The 17,218-nt window shown below is 37.7% G+C and overlaps 1 protein-coding gene across 4 annotated transcripts in view; it reads left to right on the forward strand.

The window, feature by feature from the left end:
* Nucleotides 1-17,218, forward strand: part of IMMP2L (inner mitochondrial membrane peptidase subunit 2) — a 525,164-nt gene that overhangs the window by 239,138 nt on the left and 268,808 nt on the right. The gene's annotated exons all lie outside the window — the stretch shown is intronic.

A 17,218-nucleotide genomic window follows, 5' to 3' on the forward strand; every position in this document is an offset into this window, starting at 1 on the left:
AGGAAGCGGAAACAAACACAATTAGCAAAAAACCAAGAAGGAATAAAAGATAACATTTCAGTTGAGGCTCCCACAATGGTTTTGATCCAGCCTGATTTTACTGAGGTATTTAAATACATCAGAAATCACCAGCAATGTACAGTTTCACCACCTTTAGAGGTACAGGAGAGGGCAATTTGTGCTTTAGTAGCTGTGGCTAATGAGGCAAAATTATAGATATTGGTTTTTCTTTAGTTTATATCTTAAAGTTTTTTTAATATACCCTTTGCACTTTTTTTTTTTTCCTGGTTAGCAGTAACAGAATGTGTGTTACAGAATGAAAGTGTACTTATTACAGAGTGAAAACTGGTATTTGTTTTTTAGTATGCTTTAAAGGCATGGCAGCATCTGTACCAGTGTGGACACAAATACATTGGCTTCCCTGACTGCTGCTGAAATAGAGCAGTGCTGAGGATATGGTCCAAGTGTACTAGGACTTGTTCTGAACCATGGGTTCTTGGTAGCAAGTTGAGGAATGAAAATGTACTATTTTACAGATAACACCACTGAAATATAGAGCTAAGTTCATCATATTAAAATTACTCTCTGCACTAATATTTAAGGGGATTACTTCCTATCAGAGTGAGTATAGGGTTTGTATGATGTGTGTCCAAACATGCAAATTGTTCTTGGGTCTGTGGAAGTGGAAAATGTAGGACTATTGCTCTGCAGTTCCACAGATTCACTGGCTGTTCTTTCTGTCCGGGAAAGACAGAGCGCAGGAGCTCAGCTGCTGCTCTTGGAGGGCAGAGCACTCTCCCTTATGTGTTTTTGGAGTTTAAAGTCTAACTCTAGAGCAATATGCTGAATTTTTTTGTCTCTTATTGCACAATGAAGTGACTGAAAATGTGTTTGCCTGACACAATATTGATGAGTGGATAATCTATATCAAAGCAACATTCAGAAGAATATGTTACCTGAATTATACATACTGGATGAAATTACTATTCAGACAAACATTTCTAGCTTTACAGATCATTATATTGCAATCACCTCATTTTGTCTTCTCTCACCTCATAAGGATACTTCTGTAAACTGGTATAATGGTCATTAATCGTTCAATTTCTCTCAAGTGCTGTAGAGTTTTAGCTTCGTATTTGCACTTACCAGCAAGTAACTGGCCAAACAAATTAAAATGAAGTGAGTAGTGAAATTCTTGTATTCTGAGAGTGTCATGAAATAGCTGCTGTACAGTCTCAGCTGTCTTTTTTTCAGTTAACATGGGGCATCCTGTGTAAAAAGAAATATATATTCAAAAAGGTGTAATACAATGAATATACCTATAGGATAAACTCACAGTGTTAGAGGATAACTTAAGTAGCTCTGTGTTGTTATAAACTGGTATTAAATGTGAGTTGTGCAGATAATGTCCCTCAAGCTGCAGTGGTAATGAAGCACCACTTGACTGTAATTTTATTTTTCCTACTGAAAGGCTTTTTTTGTTTGTTTAGAACTTGATAAGAGAAAACAGTGTACTTTATAAATTCATTGTATTGTTTCTGAAACATACTCTTGCAGTGGGGAGGGAGGAAGAATTTTTAAAGCGCTGCTTGATTTCTGTATGGACACACGAAAAAAGAGCAGCTTCGTGTTGTGCAGTGGGTTTGGAGCTGTTGTTGCACCAGGAAGAAGTTTTTCGGGAAGGCTTGGCCCTGATGTGAGCCTTTGCTGGAGCGGGCTCTCCTGCTTCTCTGCTTCTTCTGTGGCCTGCAACATGGAGCCCGCTAGTGTGGGGAACTCAGCAGGTCATTCTGCACTTTGGTAGAAACACTGTGAATTAGCTCACTGTTAAGTGTCATCTGCAAAAACTGCTGATGCTTAACATGACCTCTAGATAAAGCTGCTTTCCAGACAGGAGAGGAAGTTCAGGAACTTGAGAGAACTTGGCAACAGGAATGAGCTTGGGGTGAAGAAACTAATGTCTCTAGTCCTTCGATTTGCAGCTACCATGACACTTGCTAAAATCTTCGAGAAAAGTCTCTGTTTCCACATAAAAATTATTCCTGTCAAGATGAACAATTTTGTTAGCACTTTAGGTGCAGAATATAAATAGTGACACATATATATCTCCTTTTTCAGCAAAGATCAGCCACTATTGTAAAGCAGAAGTAGGAGACATTTGTATTTATCCTTATTCAGGGAACAAGTTAAACATTTGCACTTACTTAAGTGCCTCCCAAGTCAGGGATATATTTCTTGTGCTGTCTCCAATAAGGATGACTTTTTGTTTTAGCACCATGATGATAAAGCTAACTAACCTGATTGTTAGCCATGGTTTCCTCTAACCTCTCAAGACCACACTTGAAGAGCGCTAGTAGTGTCTGACCATTACACTGCCTTTGTAAAGGCTGTTAGGAGAGTCATCTTCTTTCATCTGGGATGATGGCTATTCTATGGTGATTTTAAAAATGTCTCAGTGCACAACTTTGCTCTTTGTTGTGTGTTCTATTACCTGATGTTTATTCTGGTTTATTATTCTGTAATTTATTCAACAGGCAGTTTCTGAAATGGTCTGATCCCTAGACAGAGAATTGTATAAACAATCTTTTTTTTATTTCTTTGTCTTTTTTTTTTTTCATACAGGTAGCTGGATGTCCAGGGAATTTTTGGTACAGCTAAACTTAAGATTTTTACCTTTGTTACAGCAAGTGATTTAGAGACTTTGAAGTATTTCCTGGCAAAGTAGTTGTTATTTGCATGACAAGAACCCTCTAGTAAAAGACTCTTGGGGTAATACTAATAATCAGTAGATATTTTGAAAAAAATATTCCCTGTAGCATTTTATTCAGCTTTGCAGTGTTTGCCTCTAAATACAGATGCTTATGCAGGACAGGGAATTGCTGAATGATTTCTTTTGTACCAAAGTTTTCAAAAAGCATTTCCCAGTTTGACTGAGGTTGTGGGAGCTGAGAGCAGAAAAGAGGCAAAAATTCTTTTCTGCTCTAATTCAGAGGTCAGTAGAGTTAAGCTACCATTAAATTTGGGGCAGATATTTTAAAGAATTCCAGAAACACAGCAACTGAATAGAAATAATGGGAATACAGGGATCTTACTCCTTATTTCCCTTGAATTAGAGTGTTACTGCTTGTGGCCAAGCAGTTACAGCGACTAGGCAAGCTGAAAGAGAGTGAGTTTTATTGAGCTAAATCTTTTGTGAAGAACAAGTATTTCTAGATGAAGGATAATTGTTTCAAGGATATGCTGTATAAATTTGTGTTTCTGAAATTAAACTTTCCTTTCATTTTAATTTCTTTGCATTTGTTTGTGTTTTGCAGAAAACCAGTAAGCAGGTTTGGGAATGCTAGGGGTGAGAGCATATCTGTAACTTGTTCTTCTAAGCAGTCTGGAAATTAAAGCTAAGAAATCATAAAATAGAAGTAAATGAGCATGATAGATATAATCCTATTTACCGAATGATATTTCCTTTGGCTTGTATGACAAGAACATGTCTTTAAGTGTTGAGAGAAGAAAACATGCACATGTTGACTATCTTCTTTTGTTTCTTTGCTATTCTTTTTCTTATGGTTGATTTATTATATGGCACCATCGTTCATGTATAAAGAATAGGAAATCCTGTCAGGTAATTGGATCAAGCAAAATTATGAAAGTAGTTTGTATTTCACCCCAATGAATATTCTCTTTCTCACCAGGTGGCACACTCAGCTCCTCCACAAAGAACCCAAAGTGGAATAATCTGATTGACATCCATATTGGATATTTCTCTGGCACAGATGACTATAGCTCTGTGTGCTGTGCTAATAAAACTTTATTGGTTCAGGTCAGCTGAGGATATGAATTTGTTGTGGAAACATTGATGACATCATTTATAGATTTTGTGTATAACACTGAAGATCATACTGTTTGTTTAAATAAAGTTTCTTGCATCAAAGATATTAAGGAAAGTTCTTTATGAACAATGTCTTTTCACAGTAATGGCATTTAACAGTTTGTGGACTGGTCAGTTGAATAAGTAAAAGGCACAGTAATTCGTTTTTTACAGTTACATTACAGGTGTAATGAGAATTATTGATTTTTCTCTTAATACTAATGTGTTCAATGACCTTTCTAATGATATCTGTCACTACTGTTTCTTCTCAAATTTCTCTCCAGTAAAGTAAGGATTTTAATTGCTTGTTGTATTGTTGGAATGAGAATTAATACTTTTTGAAGTAGTATGAGGGCTTGAAGACTTATTCTGTTAAAAAAAAAATTGTGTTTTAGAAGCTGTCCATTTTTTGGTCTTCAGAAAATAGTTCCTTGAGTGCTACATGTGAAATTAGTTTTTCATTGTCAGATTTTGCTGGTTGATATTAAGTAGAGTTTGTGGAATTTAAAGTGGAAGCGTTTACTAAAATAGATAGTTTCTGACAATATCTCTCTGAAGGGTTTTCTTTTCCTTCAGCTTTTAATGGTACTATCTGAAGGAAGGATATATGAATTAACTAAAATGTTGATGTACCATAACTCACTAAAACCATATACCTATAGTTTAAAAAAAAGGATTAATGGCTTCTCTGTGGTGACTTTTCTTATAGAAGTAAGACAGAGCTTGTCTTGAAAATCTCTTTGTTTTCTACTGCTTATCTTCTTCTATTGCTTTAGATGCTCTAAAATTTGGCTATTGAATGCCAGCCGTTTAAAGTTAGAGTGATTGTCACCAAGCAGCAAAGCTTTTGGTTTGCTTGATATAATGCAGATTAGGGTTAAGAGTCAAAGAAAGTGGCTCCAACACTGCTAAATGGTTTACTCTCACTTGCAAACACTATTTTGTCCTCTTGTGTCAAGGGCCAAGTGATCACAAGTGATTTGCAGGACATGAGTATTTTCATAAGCTGCTCATTCTTGATTGGTTAACAAAGATTATACATGGTATTTTTGATCTACATCACAGGTAGCAATGTTGCCTAGTTGATCTGGTCTAATTCTGGTATGAAAGAGGAATGCTCACCTACTTCTGGGTACTCCAAACAGGCACGCTGTGATGTCATGCTCAGACCTACCGCTCTGAAAGGCGGTGCTTCGGGTTGCCATAACAACATCAGCCAGTCATTGTCTGACATACAACATTATTGCAGGAGCTTTGAGGGAGTATTAACCAAAATACAGTCACCATACATTTTGACTGGTTTGCTGGTTAAGAATGTCTATGCTGTGTACTCACACAAAGCGTCTACAGCATATTTTCTCTGCACATGTGTGTTTGGAATAACACACTTTTCTAAAACTCTTTGGCATATCTATATAATATTTTAAAGTAGCACATTAGAGTATACGTGGCAAAACCCAATATGCATTAGTGTAAAGTTGCTCATATTTACTTAATTTTTGTATTAAAAATGAGTAAGGATAATGATTCACAACAGCTGAGCAGGTTCCATGGTATATAATGGAAAAGTTTCATCTGAGTAGTCCTTTGCATATAGCATGAAGAGATCAGAATCAGGTTTTCTCCCCTTATTGTATAGCACATTCTGCAAAAATCCCAACCAGTAGCTTCAAATTCTTGTTTTAGCAACTAAAATGCACATGCAATGAGGGTGAAACCAGGATGTTTAGTTAAATGAATGAGAGATTGTGGTTCACATAATAAAATAAGCCACCTTGCTTTAACCAGATTTCACAGACCATCTGAAATAGAGGAAGCAAGCTTGCCAATAGCAGGAGCTAATGCTTCAATACCTTTCATTTTGTACCCTGAAAAGGAAACCTCTTCTTAAGCTCATTCATTTTCCAGAGGGGATATCGAATGCTGTGACATATTGTCAGACCTGCTTTATTGTCACCATTTACAAAGGTCACCTGAATTAATTGACTTCTTACCATACATATTGTTAAGCTACCCATTTCCTGACATTTATGGAAAGGTGGCAGGCTTACAGCCATTGGCTCTCTGTTGATGGTTGTTTCACAATGTTTGTTTCCCAAAACACAGTAACTCTAAAATTACAAGCAAATAATTGCATTGCTGCAAAGGAACAGATTCTTCATTATGTTCACCAAGGTGTACAGGAGTGGGGGGGTGGGAGGAGAAAAAGGGGTAGGAGAATAATCTAAATACTGAGCTATTTTTAATACAGACATAGTATTCTAAAAAGCAAACAAAAATGTGCAAGAAGATTTAGGTTGTATTTTTTCACTTTGAAGCATGCATTAGATAGCTAACCTGTCTTTTTTCATGTTGTAAAGTAAAATCTCTCTCTGGCTTTCACTGATGCATGAATCACAAATCTATGCTGATGGACTTTACTGAATGTGTTTTCATCTGAAGGGATACTGAGGTACTCTTATACTGCATGAAAGAAGTAACATACACATGCATAAACATAAACACAGTAGGCAACAGTAGTGCTAGCATGGAATTTTATATAGATTAAATTGGTTAAATAGAAAACCACTGGCTTTTTTCTAGCCCCCTGCATTTACTGTGCCCTTCATCCCCCTGTGTTGGGTTCTTCTCTTTCTGACCAGTAGTGCTGGGCAAAAACTCCAGCTAGACATGTGAAAACAAAGACATGGGGAGCAAAGACAAACAGTTCTGAGCCTTCGTGTACTAAAACAGGCAAAGCTTTTATAGTGATGGATTTGAACAGTCTCCTTACATGAAAATGTACTTTAGAGGCACCCTGCTGCAATCCTGTTAATTACTAAAGATTAGAACTCTTCTGCTTAATGCGATCCTTTTTACCTATCGCGTCCGTTCCAGCTGCATCAGTAATCAGACATTCACACTTCTCTTCTGACTGGAAAGGGAATGTTTTTAAGCGAAGTCATTTGCCACAATCCTTAAGATGCAGCCTGGCAGAAATTCAATAACTCTTTGTGATATGCTCATTCAGCGTCGCTGCTCAGTGGTTTTTAGGTCCTGACATAAACAGCATTTCCCTTAATCCTAGCACTGGGGAGAAGAAAAAAGGCTGTCCTGCATCTTGTTTTATTGGTTTCAAAACACAGAGTAACTGTGCAATTTGGTTTTGCATCTGAAACATCGGGGAAACATTCTCCCTTTATAATTTTTTATCCTTTGATGTTCTTTCAAGCTAAGAAATGCACAAATCTAATACTTTTGCAAGCATTTTAGATTATCTCTGGCACAAAAAGCAAATTGCATTTGCATTGCCATTCAGAAAGTAAAATGTGAAAATACGCTAATAACTTTACAGAAAGAAGGAAGGCGAAAGGGTTTACATGTTAAGATAAAAGTCAGGATAAAATTGTAAATAAAGAGGAACTTACCCTATAATAAGAATAGTTTCAGAGCTGGAGGAGTTCTTGCATCTCAGTAATTTTGATTCCTTAGTTCAGGTAACCACATACTTGTATTAAAGCCAGAGTCTGAATAGATGTGCATACATGTGTGTGTGTGAGTCAGTGTGTGTGCAATCTAATGGTATGTAATACAAAGATGTATCTATTGATATCCTACAGCATGAGAGAGTCTGTGCTGCCAGCTGAGATCCCTTACATTTGCCAGAGCGCTGTTGCAGCCTGGCTGGCTGAGGCTCGCAATCCAGTGGAGAGAGTGGGGCGGGGGGGAGAGAGAGATGCTCGCTAGCTCTTCTTATTTCTCCTTGTTTCCATGGTGGTTAGTGGTGCATCGTTCACCCGCTTGGTTGTCACACTGACATGGTGCTGCCTGCTCAGCGGTCATTAATAACTGAGCCCCTTCCACTCCCCAGAGAGGAGCCAGTGCTTTGGCGTGCCCAGATGCCGCGTAGTACACGCGGCTGCACCAGCCTGGTTGGCCGTGGGAAGCTGTCTGTTACGTGACACTGCTGCTTCGGGTACGGATACACGAAACAAGCCTTTCCACGCTTCCAGAGATCTCTTCCGATTTGTGGGAGTTACAAGGCATGCTTTGTGTTTGTACAGAACAGCTCGGGAGGTTTAAATCCCCCCCCTTTTTTTTTTAAAGCTATATAAGGATGTTATCTGTGTTCAGAACAACTGATTAGAGATCCCTGAAGTTCTGCAAAGGCTGCTGTAGTTCAGAGGATACTGCATGTTGAAATCATTCAGGACAAATGCTCCCCCCACCCCCGCCCAGTTTTGTTGCTTTTTTTTTTTAGTTTGAGAAAGTAAAGGATTTTTCATAATCACCTTTTCCAAATTTTATAAAATACTAAATTTTGTTACATATGTTTATCAGTAGAAAGTAAGAGCAGTAAGAGATCTTTCTGAGAAATAAAAATTCAGAATAAACTGAGGAAGGGGTTGGTTAAATAAAGTGAGTTTCTTTCAATCTCTGTCTACTTGTCTCTCTCTTTTATGGCCATCTAATTATATAAACAATAGGCTGCACAGATTTTTTTCCTTCCCTTCCTTCCTTCTTCCTTTCTTTCTCCCTTCTTCCTTTGTGCCATACTCTTTGGTGAAGAATTTTTTTTCTATTTGTTCTACATCTGTGAACAAAGGGCCTACAAACTACAAAGGTTTTAAAAACTGAAAAATAACTCACGATTTTTTTTTCAATTTAAGGGAAGTATACGCTGAAATATATCATCTCTTCTCCTAAATATACAAAACAATAAGTGAGATAGATGTTGTTAGGAAATTTTTTTTTTTAATCGTACATGCTGTTTTATATAAAGGAAATTACTTTGTAATAGAAGATGAACAATAGTGAAATACAAAGAGCTGGTTATCAACAGGTCAAAAGGAAGCAAACGTTGGCTCTCTGGCATGAATTCAGGCATCCCTGCCTGAGGCAGGCCACCCTCTAGTGGATCAAAGCGAAATGTAGTTCTCATTTCACACTCATCTGCTTTGTTTGAAGAAAAGCTCACAGTCCTGTCTAGTAATAGTATGAGAAATTTCTGAAGATTAGCAGACAATGTAAATTGATGTGCTTTTTGCAATGGCAACAGCACCAGAATTCTATTATAAAATGGTTACTATTTTATGAATGCTATATATCATTTCGATTCACTTTGAGTCTGAGATCGTGCACTGCATTATTGTTGTTTTTATTCTGCAAGAAAATGACTTTACACTTCATAAAAACACTTCTTATGAAAAGTGAATTAAAGTAATGCCAACTTCTTGAATAAATTTCAGTTTGTTGTAATTGGTTAGGACAAATTTTGCAAAACCAGTCCTGTTTGACTCACTGGTACTTACATTGTTATGGCTGTGATAAAGCAGGTTTTTTTCCCTTCTCCCTTAAGTTTTTGAATACTGCATTTAAACTAAATAACACAGGAGGTTCCACTTAAATATGAGGAAAAACTTCTTTACGGTGAGGGTGACCGAACACTGGAACAGGCTGCCCAGAGAGTTTGTGGAGTCTCCTTCTCTGGAGACATTCAAAACCCGCCTGGACGCGTTCCTGTGTGATATGGTCTAGGCAATCCTGCTCTGGCAGGGGGATTGGACTAGATGATCTTTCGAGGTCCCTTCCAATCCCTAACATTCTGTGATTCTGTGATTCTGTGATTCTGTAAATACAGGGAGCAACGTTTTAAATTTTCTAAATTATCTAAAGATGTCTGCTGTTCAGTTTTCATACAACTGAGTAGGACTGCCTCATATAATGGCATTTAAGTGACATACTGCAAATACATGAAATACTCCAGGGTGGGAGGAAGGCCAAGTGGCCCTTCCATTTTCTCCCATTCTCTTATTGTGGGCCTTACCTTTTTTTCTACTGTGAGTTAAAGAGGTATGACAAAAACAGCTGGGGCTGACCCATCTTTGGTTACCTTTCAGGTCTTCTGGCTGGGGGTTGGGACAGGGAACAGCTCAGGCCAGAAAGATATCATGTCACCTTTCTGTTGCCTCAGGGCTAGTTGGTGAAACCTTGTGCCTCCTTTGCCTCCACCAGGTGGCTCTGGGAGCCTGTGAGAGTACTGAATGTTCACCACCATGAGCTGCAAGTACAAACCATTGTAAGCTTCCCAAAGTGAACCTATGAGGCTTCCCTGCTGCACAACATAATGGCCTAGTGCTCAGTGCTCAAGGAAGCACAACCAAAAGCCAGAAAAGTAAGACTTCTTACCATGCTAGCCCCCACAGGAAAAATGGAAGTCCTGCCTGATCTCAGCCATGCAGTTAGTCACACCTATCTCAAACAAAAGATGTAAACCTGTGCTACAGGTGAGTGGAGTGAGAGAGAAAAAAAATTCAAAAAGTTTGGGCAAAATTAAAAATAAGAAAACATTGTGTTAAAGCCACCTAAATACTGCTATTTCTCTTATCTCCACCAATGGAGAAACAGAAGATCTGGGGAAAAAGGAACAGGTAGGGACTACCATTGCCCTATGTGAAAGTTTTCTTGGGTTTTGCCTCTAACCTCATGTATTCACAGTGGTTCATTCAAAATCTGGCTTTCTAGTTAATATTAGAATGATGCAAAATCATATTTGATGATTTGACATGTGAAATTAAAATTATAGAAGTGCTTCATTTTGGTTGATTGGTATGGACTATGTAATTAGAGGGCTAAATAATTAAATCAGCTAAAGTACACTTGCATAAAGAAAGTGAGTTCTTATGATAGACTATATGTGCAATTAGAGTACCTCCTTGATAGGCATACATTTACATATTAGTTAAAATGTTATTATATCATAATAAAGTTCCATTTCAGAAAAAAAGTGAAATAATTGAATTTTTTCATTTAGCTAATGCTAAAGAATAAATTTTTTTTCAAACTATCTGCAGGAGAGAAATATCTTTTAGAACCAATACAATTATGATGATTAAGGTTCATTAAGTTATTTTCCTGCTGATTTCACTGTGATGCTTGGTGGTTTTAAAATAGCAATGTAATCTATTTCACCAGAATTATATATATAGCTTATTAGGTTACAGGGTAGGAAAAAAATATCTCAGACTGATACAGACATGATGAAAGTAATGTAGGCTAAGTCCAGGTATTTATTTAGCATGCATTTTATCTGATTACTGAGTGCACATGAAAATAAACTAAGCAATTATTTGTAATGGACAATTAATCCGATGCATAAAAACCTTAGTTATTAAACCACAGTGGTTCTGTGCCTGCATTTTTCTCAAAATTGGAAGAGAATTTAAAAACTTTTGCCTTTTTTCATTACATAGAAAGGCAAAGCATTCCTAGGCTTTAATATCCTGTAGGTTTGTTGTGGTTCAGGGAGGTAACAGTGACCATTTCTAGTGTTCTTAGGCTCTGTGAACACAGCTGTGCAGCAAGTATAGTTACAAACTGAAATAAATACCATGCAGTTAAAGTAAAAATCCCTCAAGTATTTGATTTAAAATACAAGATGACACACTTTGTATCAGAAATTGGCAATTAAAAACATTCTTTCTAAATGCGTATCCGTACAGATTATGTCGAAGTGTAAAGGAACAGACACTTTTTGAATAGCTTTATCGCTTATGACTACACGTGCCCCTATCTTGATATCTGAGGCACCATAACTACAAAGAAGAGGGCTGAGTGGCAGCTCTTCGCACTTTCTTCTTGTCACCCTTAGAGTAAAAAAGAAAGGAGCTGGTGTTTGACAGATTAATTCTCACCAGTTCTGCAAAGCATAGCCTTAGTGTATTTTCCATGTGAGGTGTGGGGAGGTATTTCTTTCTGAAGGTCCAGAATTGCTCAGATTCAAGGAAATCTGTCTTGTGGCTTCATCGGTTATTAATTGACTTATTAATTATAGGCAGTTGTCATTGAATGATTTGGCTGGAAGAGAGAAAAAAGTACCACCACTTTGTGTAACCCCCTTCTGCCAGCATTTTCAGTGCAATGTCATCAACCTGACACTGTCATGCACATTTTTAGATATTATGGCAGCTAACTATTGACATTTTCCTAAGGGCTATGCTTCCATGCAGAGAAGGGGTAACTTTTATTAATGTGTATCCCTCTGAAATAGAATAATTTTTTAATGATAAGCAAAAGGAACATTTCTAGCTCTAGTTCTTTGACTTTTTTGAAGATGAAAGGCTTGTTGCCAACATTGAATTCAAGTTTCTAAATACAGTTGTACCTCATAATGGAAAGTGTTGTGCTCAGATTACTTAACCTGCCACCAAATGTCTTTTATCAGATCTCAGAGTTAGTGTTGATAGTATAGAGATAAGCAGGATGGAAACAAATCTAGGCCATGAACCTGTAAAGAATTTCACATAAGGAAAAGTTCACATCTACACAAAGCACCAGTTGCTTCATTAAAAGCTGTGTAGGTAGTAGGTGCTATATGACTTAGCAAAATCTGGAACTGCATAGTAAAAGGAGTCGTATAGTACAGGCAAATTCAATCGTGTGATAGGCATGAATGAAAGCAGTGGTGATGAGCTGATGCTTATCTTGGTGATCAAGGGGATTTTGCATATTCCAGCAAATTCACCTACCCATGTAGCAGCTCTGTTCTACAAAACAGAAAGGACAATATCCCAGGCAAGAGCTATATTCTCTTTCCTCATTACAGGTCCCAGAGCTATAGTCAGCCTCCCTCAGGAATGGCCTGAGGTCTGAAAAATCTTAACATGGTTTATACCTATTGGATCTAACTCAGAGTGATATCTGAGTTCTTCTGATTTTCATCGCTGGCTCTATTTTAATAGGCAAGAATCTCTGGCATACCAGCATCTGCTGAAGGATGGAGTGAGTCACACATAGCAACCACAACCTTGCTATGCCACGTGGGAAACTTAATGAAGACGGAGTAGTGAAAAGCAGCTAGAGAATCCTTATGTGCAACTGGATTAGGTAGAGGAAATATGGGATCTGTAAAGAGGTTTTCAAGCTCTGTATGTATTCTATTTTAAAACTGATTTGATCTCGGTATGTTTGTGTCTTACTTGTGGTGACAACTCAAATTTTGTAACCTATAGTAATGGGATATAATTTATTGGGATCTTCTCAATGGTAGATCTTTAAGACTGAGATGCCCTTGTTGATTTCATAAGGATCTGCTTATTGCTCATGGGACCTGGTATATGCACGGTATATACCTTTTAGTGTCATTACTCAGAGGTAATCTGTATCTGACGTTGATGAAGAAAATGCTGGCGGTAATAATTTGAATATAGGGCATAGAATTTTCATCCTGATTGTGACTTGTAATTCTTACGGGTGGTGGTAAATCTTGAATTTTCTGTCCTTATAGAGAGGACTGTCTCCGTTTCTTTGCTCATATCTGCTTTCCTTTCTATGGAGAATTAACTGATTTTTTATCTGAAACAGGTTTATCCTTTTTCTGTTAACACTGTGTGGTGTGGCAAATAGTACATGATCAGTGAGAGGGAACCTCCTTCTCCCACTAATCAATTTTTTTAATTTAGCACTTTCCCTGATAATGTCACATTTATTTTTTTAAGTATATATGGCAAGCCTCCGTGTGTTTCTCAAGGGCAGAACTTCAGACTTAAATTTATTACCTTTTTTGATGAAACTAAACAAACACATTTTTTTTACATTTTATTGTGGTTTAATATCAAAAATAGATGGACAACAACAGCAATTCTAGATTATTTGCTTTTCATAACTATTTGCACAAGAGCTATATTGCCGATTTAGAAATCTGTACAGAGTCACTAGGCTAGATACTTGAAATAGAACATCATTTTGCTTTTAGTTACTTTTGCTCTGAGACTAAGAGAAGTATCATAGTAATTTTCCCATGGCATCAATAGCATTCTTAAACTGTGGTCATGGGTAATTGTTATGAAGCTATCTTCGTGGTGACAAGTAACAGCATGGATACGTGCAGCGTGTGTTCAGAATATGGTTACCTAATGATAGTTTAAATCAAATACACTAAACTATTGGAGTGCAGTGGGTACCAAAGTGAAGTCCTTAGTAGTTTAGTTACACAATTTCATTTTTTTTAACTTTCAGATCTAGAAAATTAAATAAAAGGTCACTGGAACATGCAACATCCTTACTGATTGAAAAACAAAATATTTAATTAGGAATGCAGTAAATGTTTCTTTTCTCCTCTGTAATTTGACTGCCAAAAACTGTGGGTGCACATTAGCTATTTTTCTTTAAATGTATAGTTATCTTTACATTAATAAGTTGGGAGTAGAAAGGACCATGTACGTAATGAATTACTGGAGGAAAAGCTGTTTCAGAGGCTTTCACATAGTTCCCATTACTAAGGAAACCACTTATTTTGTCTGTGCATGTTTTGAATAGATCTCTCATTTGAAGTCTGGTGCTCAGACACTGAGGATTGCATTATAACACTGAGAAAGAGGCAAAGGAAACAAAAGAGGCACAAACCCACTCCATCTTTAAAGAATACAATCTAAGAGTATTGTATTGCATGCTTATGAAAGTGTACACATTTGTTTATATTTGAGGGATGTATATATATGCATTTTGATTGTTTTGTTCTTACTAAAACAAAAATGAAAGTATTAATAAGTAAAACAGGGAAAACAAATTATGTTTTCTCCTGCACTTTGCATGCCTCTATTGTAAGGACACTTGAGACACAACGGTGTACCATTTAGGTAGTATCAAATATGAGTTCTGATTTTCATTTGCTGAAATGAAAGGTCGTATTAGATTGAAGTAGAAAGAAGTGCCTATCCAATGATAATGGCTAAAACAAGGCTGTGAGGATGTCTATGCACTCAACAGTTGACCGAACATTTGCTTGGAAAGTAAGTCTGTTTTGGCAAAATTCCTTACTTAAATTTAACATATGACTACAAATACACACCCAAACTTACTTACATTATATTGGGGCCAGGACATTTTCCCTGCAGGAATAGCACGTTTATTCCATGCTGACCAAAGACTCGTATTAACAATTGAATTAAAACCCCCTCTATTAGCAGCTGTGTATGCTCAACTGTTATACTCAGAAACAAAAGGTTACCTTAGTACAGCCAGACGAATCTGGTTTGACAGGATATGTTTTTAAAGTGTAAGTATTTAAATAACTTGGAACTGATTCCAAACTAGTCCTTACAGATCAGAATTATTCACAAACAAGCTGGAAGTGTCAGAGAGATGTAGAAATAGAATCATAGAATCATAGAAACATTTTGGTTGGAAAGGACCTTTAAGATCATCAAGTCCCACTGTTAGCCTAGTTCTGCCAAGTCCGCCACTAAACCATGTCCCTAAGCACCACATCTACTCAACTTTTAAATACCTCCAGGGATGGTGACTCAACCACTTCCCTGGGCAGCCTGTTCCAATATTTGACAACCCTTTCCACGAAGAAATTTTTCCTGATATCCAATGTAAACCTCCCCTAGTGCAACTTGAGGCTGTTTCATGTCGTCCTATCGCTTGTTACTTGGGAGAAGAGACCGACACCTGCCTTGCTACAACCTCCTTTCAAGTAGTTGTAGACAGTGATAAGGTCTCCCCTCAGCCTTCTTTTCTCCAGACTAAACAACCCCCGTTCCCTCAGCTGTTCCTCATAAGACTTGTGCTCTAGACCATTCACCAGCTTCATTGCCCTTCTTTGGACTCGCTCCAGCACCTCAACATCTCTCTTGTAGTGAGGGGCCCAAAACTGAACACAGTATTCGAGGTGCGGCCTCACCAGTGCTGAGTACAGGGGGATGATCACTTCCCTCGTCCTGCTGGCCACACTATTTCTGATACATGCCAGGATGCTGTTGGCCTTCTTGGCCACCTGGGCACACGGCTGGCTCATATTCAGCCAGCCATCTATCAACACCCCCTGGTCCTTTTCCACCAGGCAGCTTTCCAGCCACTCTTCACCAAGCCTGTAGCATTGCATGGGGTTGTTGCGAACCAAGTGCAGCACCCAACACTTGGCCTTGTTGAACCTCATACAGTTGGCCTTGGCCCATCGATCCAGCCTGTCCATATCCCTCTGCAGAGCATTCCTATCCTCCAGCAGATCAACGCTCCCGCCCAACTTGATGTCATCTGTGAACTTGCTGAGGGTGCACTCGATCCCCTCATCCAGATCATTGATAAAGATCTTAAAGAGAACTGGCCTGAATATGGAGCCTGGGGAACACCACTTGTGACCAGTCGCCAACTGGATTTAACTCCATTCACCACAACTCTTTGCGCCTGACCATCCACCCAGTTTTTTTACGCAGTGAAGTGTACATCCATCCAAGCTATGAGCAGACAGTTTCTCCAGGAGAATTCTGTGGGAAACGGTGTCAAAGACTTTACTAAAATCTTAACAGATTGCCAGAGAGCTGTAGGGAAGTTAAGTATGTCTCCAATAGGTGTTCTTATTCATCATGTTCAATATATGAATTAGTTTTTCAGTTAGTTTTTCTGTCAAACAAGATAGAAAACAGAAGACAAAGATGAAAATTCCCATTTTTAAGGCCTACAACCCCCATGACTCCATAGGGTCATGTGACAACAAAAGCAGTACTACAGAAAGTTAATTTCCTTTGAAAATAGAAATATGTTCTATATTTTGTATGTGTGTTAATGCCAATTCATTTTGAAATTAAAAGAGCCTTAAGTTGTCAGCAGTTGATATCTGATATTTCTGATGGATAATTATTCTTAATATACATTACGTGGTTCATGTCCCATTTTGGGTGACAAGAGATTACTTTTAAAGCTAATGTGCTTCGAAGGGATTTATGTATGTGTTTCTGTGCACAATTAATGAGCAGCCAGTCCCGTATAGATTTTCTTCTTTAACTCCTTACTGTTAAATGGGAGGGAGAACGACAGCTGTGGTAAAGCTGACATGTCCTTGGCTTGGCTTAGCTGAATACTTTTGGGTGAAATAAAATAAATGTCTTTAGATTACATAGAGATATCAGAACTCATTTATCTCAGCTAAGAAATATAAATTTTTAATATTCCAGAGTATTTGTGTTGTTTCAATCCTGTACTGGTTAGGTTTGCTTCCTACTGTCTTATTTCAAGGATACACAACATGGCTCAGAGTACACTAAAAGCATTGGTATTCATTATCCTTAAATTTATGCTTGCAGCAAGAAATAAGATCTTCATTGTTTGTCAATACTGACAATTTCCTTTACGGTGTAACTGGTATGTTTCCAAAATAGTGCATTCAGCCTCCAACTCCCACCAGTATTACACAAAAGAGACTAAATCAATATTTTTTTAGAAAATAACTGGGATGGATAGGTACTCAGAAAAAGGTAACATCTGTTTTGATACAAGAGTGTCTATTTACATGGTGAGGACCAGGACCATTTGATACTGAGAGACAATTAAGAGTTAATAGTTGAATTTGTAATTTCAGTTACCAGAGAAGAG

The sequence above is a fragment of the Nyctibius grandis genome, chromosome 5 (assembly GCF_013368605.1).
Source record: "Nyctibius grandis isolate bNycGra1 chromosome 5, bNycGra1.pri, whole genome shotgun sequence".
NCBI lineage: Eukaryota > Metazoa > Chordata > Aves > Nyctibiiformes > Nyctibiidae > Nyctibius > Nyctibius grandis.